The 8,891-nt window shown below is 39.6% G+C and overlaps 1 long non-coding RNA gene across 1 annotated transcript; it reads right to left on the bottom strand.

Annotated features, from left to right (window-relative positions):
• Window positions 1–1,000: 1,000 nt before the first annotated feature.
• LOC103691627 (small proline-rich protein 2E-like) lies at window positions 1,001–2,325 on the bottom strand. The gene is made up of 2 exons (XR_015678142.1): window positions 2,240–2,325; window positions 1,001–1,574 (listed from the first exon to the last, which is right to left on the bottom strand). It is a non-coding gene; the product is annotated as a small proline-rich protein 2E-like (long non-coding RNA).
• Between the last annotated feature and the right edge of the window lie 6,566 nt (window positions 2,326–8,891).

Genomic DNA, 8,891 nt, shown 5'->3' with positions numbered 1-8,891 from the left:
TTGTTTACCTGTGAAACCAGAAGAGCTCTTAAAATACCTGCAGCAGTGAGGCACGATGAGAAGATGACTCTTAAGCTTTTATGGACTGTGAAACGAAGCTGGTAGGTAGCAGAGGTGATGAAACAAAAACAAAAATGATACCAGAATCATCATACCTGTGTAAGAAGAGAACCATCAACATAATAGCAGGACCTGACAGAAAAGTGGTCAAAAAGGGATGCAAATTCTCAGACTGTGAAAGTAGATGAACCCAACATATATGGATATAAGTGTGGAGTCTTCCAAAGAAATAACACTAAAGCAAAACTATCATATGATTCATATTATATGAACAACATCATCACTTACGTTCATATTTAAAAAGTCCAATAGTGCATAAAATAGACATGTCTGCATACCTATCTGTATGTTAGTACTACTCCTTAGATTCAAGATAAATAATAAACCTAGTCGCTTACTAATGAATGAATGGTTTTAAAAAATGTGGCATGTATATGTAGAGAAATAATAGTCAGTAATAACAAACAATGATATGCTATTTTTAGAAAGCTGAATGAACTGCATTTTATCATGTTAAGAAATATAAGAACATTTGAAAATATAAGGTTGGCATAGTTGTTTAAATTAGAGATGTAGAAAAACATAACTATGATAATTGATGTAAATATGTAACTATTAGGTCAGAGGAAGGGGTCAATGAAGAGCAAACATATGGGGGAGTTAGGAGAATGTAGAAGCATGTGCAAGCGGCACACACATTTTGAAATACCAGATACTCTTCTACGTTAGCAAGTGACCAAGGAGACATTTAGTTGTGCAGAATGAAAGAATGTGTCTCTCAAGCAAATCAACAAACACTATGTAAAATTTGATATGGTCCAATATCAGTCAAAACTTGATTGCTGGAGAATGACCTTGGGATCAGTGAATACAAATAAAGGAACATAAGCATGTCAGGCAGGTAATAGAGTGTTTCAGAAAGGGACACATGAATACCATTAATCAGACTGTGCTTTATTTGGGAAATGAAATCACAGAGACAACACAATTACTAAGGTGACTGACACTTTTGAAAAACATCTTCTGAGTACACAGACTAGACAGCAGCTGCTCTACCCTCTGAGGATGTGGGACACTGTACCACTGAGAACAGATCACTCTCAGCAGCCACTTGAGAGCAAAAGCAGGACATCTTCAGGGAAACATCTTCCCTGAAAGGGGACAACACAGGCATATGAAGGGTGAAATGTGGAGAAGAATGCTTTGCGTGCATGACAGATGGAGGTGTTGCTCTGGAAGTAATTTAGATGGATTCCTTCTTTATTCTTGGTCCTGAATTCTTCTGAAGCCATCACTTACTCTTAGGTGGGCACTTCTGTTGGCATGGTGGAGGTGGTTGTACAGGAGGGCATTTCTGCTGGTATGAGGGAGGGGGGCATGGCTCAAAACAAGGTTCAGGGCACTTTGGGGGAGGGCAGGGCTCTGGGCACTTTCGAGGTGGGCACACAGGAGGAGGCTGGCAAGGCTGCTTGCACTGCTGCTGTTGGTAAGACATAGTGCTGGAGTCTCAGAGTCTAAAAACAATTTCATGACAGTGTTAGGGGCTAATCAATTCAAAGAAGACTGATTGAAACTTGAAATACCAGGTACCCCTCCCCCTCTCTAGAAATGAACATTATTCTATAACACTTGTTTTAGGATTTCCTGCCATTTCCATTTTTTTTCCCTTGGCATTTCCATCTCCTGGAGTAGTCTTGGTAAATCCTTCTTTGTCTCATGCTTTTTTTTCAGAATTATTTTGTTTCAATGAAACACGTCGTGAATTCACAAAGAATCAGCTTCAGTACAGGCAGCCACAAGTGTTGATACCCTGAGAAATCACAAAACCAGTTTCTGTCCCCCTCATTATGTGTATCTGCCAGCAGGTTTTTTGAGGTTGGACAATAAAAGACAGATCAGGAAAATCTCAGGCTCTAATAACTGCCAAGGTATATGGACTTTCAATCTATATCAAAATATGCATATAAAAGAGAAATATACTCCATTCAACGAACTATCAAATAAAAGGAAAGGTCACTTATCACAGTGGTCTATTGCATCCATGGCTAAATTTTTTACTACTAGGTATGTACCTTTCATCCCAAGATCAAAACTAAGTTCATGATACTTACTCCCAAAAACTCATTTCAGAAAGATGAATAAAACATAAAGACAGACCTAATCAAGAAATGTCACTCACCAGGTTCACCAAACTAGAACAGGACTTCAGTAATAGGAGTCTGCAGACATGCCGCCAAGGATCACTTTATAAGTCTGACAGGCCAGTCCAGTGGGAGAAGAAGTGACTGGTAATGGGCAGGTCCAAGAATTTCCTAGCAAAATGCAAATCAGTGTATGACTAACTGGACTGGGGCCCTACAAATGTGAAATGTCCTCTTCCTGGAAATCATCACTATTTGGTGCTGTAATTCAGTGGGTGTTCCCCCATTTCAGTTTCAGTAAGATCTCACTGATGCCCTATGTTCTTTTTCTTGATTAAAGTCAATATTTCTTTTCTTTGTTATAACTTATGTGTGCTATTTGTTCTGCTTCAGGTTAGTCATATCCATTGATGTGTTGGTCCATTTATATTCCTGTTTTGTAGGTATAATTTGTCTATGGGATGAAAGAAGGAAAGTATTAAAGGGATATTAGCTGTGGTTTTAACTTCTTTAACAAGCATGTATGGAGGTCAGATCACGTCTCCTGCCCATGTATAGTCCTTTTTTGTGAATAATGGGAAATATCTTAACCCTTTTAATGACGACATGTCAAATGACATACTTCGAGTATATATTTAGACCATTGAATGTACCTTTGAAAATAACTTTGAATACAATTTTAAAGACTACCTCAAAAGGATATACCTTCTTCTCAGCTCCTCATGGTACTTTCTACAAAATTGACCATATAATTAGTCAAAAAACAGGCCTCAACAGGTACAGAAAGATAGAAATAATCCCATGCGTGCTATCAGACCACCACGGCCTAAAACTGGTCTTCAATAACAATAAGGGAAGAATGCCCACATACACTGGAAATTGAACAATGCTCTACTCAATGATAAACTGGTCAAGGAAGAAATAAAGAAAGAAATTAAAAACTTTTTAGAATTTAATGAAAATGAAGGTACAACATACCCAAACGTGTGGGACACAATGAAAGCTGTGCTAAGAGGAAAACTCATAGCGCTGAGTGCCTGCAGAAAGAAACAGGAAAGAGCATATGTCAGCAGCTTGACAGCACACCTAAAAGCTCTAGAACAAAAAGAAGCAAATACACCCAGGAGGAGTAGAAGGCAGGAAATAATCAAACTCAGAGCTGAAATCAACCAAGTAGAAACAAAAAGGATCACAGAAAGAATCAACAAAACCAAAAGTTGGTTCTTTGAGAAAATCAACAAGATAGATAAACCCTTAGCCAGACTAACGAGAGGACACAGAGAGTGTGTCCAAATTAACAAAATCAGAAATGAAAAGGGAGACATAACTACAGATTCAGAGGAAATTCAAAAAATCATCAGATCTTACTATAAAAGCCTCTATTCAACAAAACTTGAAAATCTACAGGAAATGGACAATTTCCTAGACAGATACCAGGTCCCGAAGTTAAATCAGGAACAGATAAACCAGTGAAACAACCCCATAACTCCTAAGGAAATAGAAGCAGTCATTAAAGGTCTCCCAACCAAAAAGAGCCCAGGTCCAGATGGGTTTAGTGCAGAATTCTATCAAACCTTCATAGAACACCTCATACCAATATTATCCAAACTATTCCACAAAATTGAAACAGATGGAGCACTACCGAATTCCTTCTATGAAGCCACAATTACTCTTATACCTAAACCACACAAAGACCCAACAAAGAAAGAGAACTTCAGACCAATTTCCCTTATGAATATTGATGCAAAATACTCAATAAAATTCTGGCAAACCATATCCAAGAGCACATCAAAACAATCATCCACCATGATCAAGTAGGCTTCATCCCAGGCATGCAGGGATGGTTTAATATACGGAAAACCATCAACGTGATCCATTATATAAACAAACTGAAAGAACAAAACCACATGATCATTTCATTAGATGCATTTGACAAAATTCAACACCCCTTCATGATAAAAGTCCTGGAAAGAATAGGAATTCAAGGCCCATACCTAAACATAGTAAAAGCCATATACAGCAAACCAGTTGCTAACATTAAACTAAATGGAGAGAAACTTGAAGCAATCCCACTAAAATCAGGGACTAGACAAGGCTGCCCACTCTCTGCCTACTTATTCAATATAGTTCTTGAAGTTCTTGAAGGAGGTCAAGGGGATACAGATCAGAAAAGAAGAGGTCAAAATATCACTATTTGCAGATGATATAATAGTATATTTAAGCGATCCCAAGAGTTCCACCAGAGAACTACTAAAGCTGATAAACAACTTCAGCAAAGTGGCTGGGTATAAAATTAACTCAAATAAATCAGTAGCCTTCCTCTACACAAAAGAGAAACAAGCCGAGAAAGAAAAGAGGGAAATGACACCCTTCATAATAGACCCAAATAATATAAAGTACCTCAGTGTGACTTTAACCAAGCAAGTAAAATATCTGTACAATAAGAACTTCAAGACACTGAAGAAAGAAGTTGAAGAAGACCTCAGAAGATGGAAATATCTCCCATGCTCATGGATTGGCAGGATTAATATAGTAAAAATGGCCATTTTACCAAAAGCGATCTACAGATTCAATGCAATCCCCATCAAAATACCAATCCAATATTCAAAGAGTTAGACAGAACAATTTGAAAATTCATCTGTAATAACAAAAAACCCAGGATAGCTAAAACTATCCTCAACAATAAAAGGATTTCAGGGGGAATCACTATCCCTGAACTCAAGCAGTATTACAGAGCAATAGTGATAAAAACTGCATGGTATTGGTACAGAGACAGACACATAGACCAATGGAATAGAATTGAAGACCCAGAAATGAACCCACACACCTATGGGCACTTGATTTTTGACAAAGGAGCCAAAACCATCCAATGGAAAAAAGATAGCATTTTCAGCAAATGGTGCTGGTTCAACTGGAGGTCAACATGTAGAAGAATGCAAATCGATCCATGCTTATCACCCTGTACAAAGCTTAAGTCCAAGTGGATCAAGGACATCCACATCAAACCAGACACACTCAAATTAATAGAAGAAAAACTAGGGAAGAATCTGGAACACATGGGCACTGGAAAAAATTTCCTGAACAAAACACCAATGGCTTATGCTCTAAGATCAAGAATTGACAAATGGGATCTCATAAAACTGCAAAGCTTCTGTAAGGCAAAGGACACTGTGGTTAGGACAAAACAGGAACCAACAGATTGGGAAAAGATCTTTACCAATCCTACAACAGATAGAGGCCTTATATCCAAAATATACAAAGAACTCAAGAAGGTAGACCACAGGGAGACAAATAACCCTATTAAAAATGGGGTTCAGAGCTAAACAAAGAATTCACAGCTGAGGAATGCCGAATGGCTGAGAAACACCTAAAGAAATGTTCAACATCTTTAGTCATAAGGGAAATGCAAATCAAAACCAACCTGAGATTTCACCTCACACCAGTGAGAATGGCTAAGATCAAAAACGCAGGTGACAGCTGATGCTGGCAAGGATGTGGAGAAAGAGGAACACTCCTCCATTGTTGGTGGGGTTGCAGACTGATACAACCATTCTGGAAATCAGTCTGGAGGTTCCTCAGAAAATTGGACATTGAACCGCCTGAGGATCCAGCTATATCTCTCTTGGGCATATACCCAAACGATGCACCAACATATAACAAAGACACATGCTCCACTATGTTCATAGCAGACTTATTTATAATAGCCAGAAGTTGGAAAGAACCCAGATGCCCTTCAACAGAGGAATGGATACAGAATAAGTGGTACATCTACACAATGGAATATTACTCAGCTATCAAAAACAATGACTTTATGAAATTCGTAGGCAAATGGTTGGAACTGGAAAATATCATCCTGAGTGAGCTAACCCAATCACAGAAAGACAAACATGGTATGCACTCACTGATAAGTGGCGATTAGCCCAAATGCTTGAATTACCCTAGATGCCTAGAACAAATGAAACTCAAGACAGATGATCAAAATGTGAATGCTTCACTCCTTCTTTAAAAGGGGAACAAGAATACCCTTGGCAGGGAATAGAGAGGCAAAGATTAAAACAGAACACCTTCAGATCCTGCCCCACATGTGGCCCATACATATACAGCCACCCAAATAGACAAGATGGATGAATCAAAGAAGTGCAGGCTGACAGGAGCCAGATGTAGATCGCTCCTGAGAGACACATCCAGAATACAGCAAATACAGAGGGGAATGCCAGCAGCAAACCACTGAACTGAGAATAGGACCCCTGTAGAAGGAATCAGAGAAAGAACTGGAAGAGCTTGAAGGGGCTCGAGACCCCATATGTACAACAATACCAAGCAACCAGAGCTTCCAGGGACTAAGCTACTACCTAAAGACTATACATGGACTTACCTTGGACTCTGACCTCATAGGTAGCAATGAATATCCTAGTAAGATCACCAGTGGAAGGGGAAGCCCTGGGTCCAGTTAAGACTGAACCCCCTGTGACCTAGACTGTTGGGGGGTGGGTGGCAATGGGGGGACGGTTGGGAGGGGACCACCCATAAGGAAGGGGAGGGGGGAGGGGGATGTTTGCCCGGAAACCGGGAAAGGGAATAACACTCGAAATGTATATAAGAAATACTCAAGTTAATAAAAAAAAAAAAGACTACCACAAGAATATTTATCATGACAATAGCGGGACTATATTGTACTTGCCCCAACCATACTTTTCTTAAGGGGTTAGCATGAAGACACAGTCTCTTACAGTTCACTTCTGTGAAAAACTGCTGAGATCACCTGTGTAACACAATTAGGTGAATTTTTCTTCGCTTGAACTTCCAAAAGACTAAAGACCCAGTAAAATGTACAATGAATCCCTCATATATAGTAGGCACATGTACACACACACACACACACAGACACACACACACACAGACACACACACACAAACACACACACACACACACACACACACACACACACACACACACCCTATGCTCACAAAGGCCTACTGGGGGTGAGAGAGTGAAGACTGGGCAGAGATAGTCAGACAGTCACACACAATGACACATACACAGAAAGACCATTAGTCATACATTTTAGTCTCCCTGGTAATTACATATATCATTTCTGAATATCTAAGACCTTAATAAAAATCATCATCATTTTATTTTTTTGATATTTTTATTAACTTGAGTATTTCTTATTTACATTTCGAGTGTTATTCCCTTTCCCGGTTTCCGGGCCAACATCCCCCTAATCCCTCCCCCTCCACTTCTTTATGGGTGTTCCCCTTCCCACCCTTCCCCCATTGCCACCCTCCCCGCAACAATCATGTTCACTGGGGGTTCAGTCTTAGCAGGACCAAGGGCTTCCCCTTCCACTGGTGATCTTACTAGGATACTCATTGCTACCTATGAGGTCAGAGTCCAGGGTCAGTCCATGTATAGTCTTTAGGTAGTGGCTTAGTCCCTGGAAGTTCTGGTTGCTTGGCATTGTTGTTCATATGGGGTCTCGAGCCCCTTCAAGCTCTTCCAGATCTTTCTCTGATTCCTTCAACGGGGGTCCTGTTCTCAGTTCAGTGTTTTGCTGCTGGCATTCGCCTATGTATTTGCTCTATTCTGGCTGTGTCTCTCAGGAGAGATCTACATCCAGCTCCTGTCTACCTGCACTTCTTTGCTTCATCCATCTTGTCTAATTGGGTGGCTGTATCTGTATAGGCCACATGTGGGGCAGGCTCTGAATGGGTGTTCCTGCTGTGTCTTTTTTAATCTTTGCCTCTCTATTCCCTGCCAAGGGTATTCTTGTTCCCCTTTTAAAGAAGGAGTGAAGCATTCACATTTTGGTCATCCTTCTTGAGTTTCATGTGTTCTATGCATCTAGGGTAATTCAATAAATTGGGCTAATATCCACTTATCAATGAGTGCATACCATGTTTGTCTTTCTGTGATTGGGTAGCTCACTCAGGATGATATTTTCCAGTTCCAACCATTTGCCTACGAATTTCATAAACTCGTTGTTTTTGATAGCTGAGTAATATTCCATTGTGTAGATGTACTACTTTTTCTGTATCCATTCCTCTGTTGAAGGGCATCTGGGTTCTTTCCAGCTTCTGGCTATTATAAATAAGGCTGCGATGAACATAGTGGAGCATGTGTCTTTTTTATATGTTGGGGCATCTTTTGGGTATATGCCCAAGAGAGGTATAGCTGGATCCTCAGGCAGTTCAATGTCCAATTTTCTGAGGAACCTCCAGAATGATTTCCAGAATGGTTGTACCAGTCTGCAATCCCACCAACAATGGAGGAGTGTTCCTCTTTCTCCACATCCTTGCCAGCATTTGCTGTCACCTGAGTTTTTGATATTAGCCATTCTCACTGGTGTGAGGTGAAATCTCAGGATTGTTTTGATTTGCATTTCCCTTATGACTAAAGATGTTGAACATTTCTTTAGGTGTTTCTCAGCCATTCGGCATTCCTAGCTGTGAATTCTTTGTTTAGCTCTGAACCCCATTTTTAAATAGGGTTATTTGTCTCCCTGCGGCCTAACTTCTTAAGTTCTTTGTATATTTAATCATCATCATTTTAAAACTGCCAATATAAATTAAAACTTTACTGTTTTTGTAAGTTTTGATTGACTATTCTGTACTATTTAAAAAGGCCAGTTTGGGTGATACAAATTTTGAACCAATATCAGATAATTATATAGTTTTAAAAACATTGAAA

This window comes from Rattus norvegicus, chromosome 2, assembly GCF_021556685.1.
Source record: "Rattus norvegicus strain SHRSP/BbbUtx chromosome 2, alternate assembly SHRSP_T2T, whole genome shotgun sequence".
NCBI classification, from domain to species: domain Eukaryota; kingdom Metazoa; phylum Chordata; class Mammalia; order Rodentia; family Muridae; genus Rattus; species Rattus norvegicus.
This window is presented reverse-complemented; position numbering and strand designations above follow the sequence as displayed.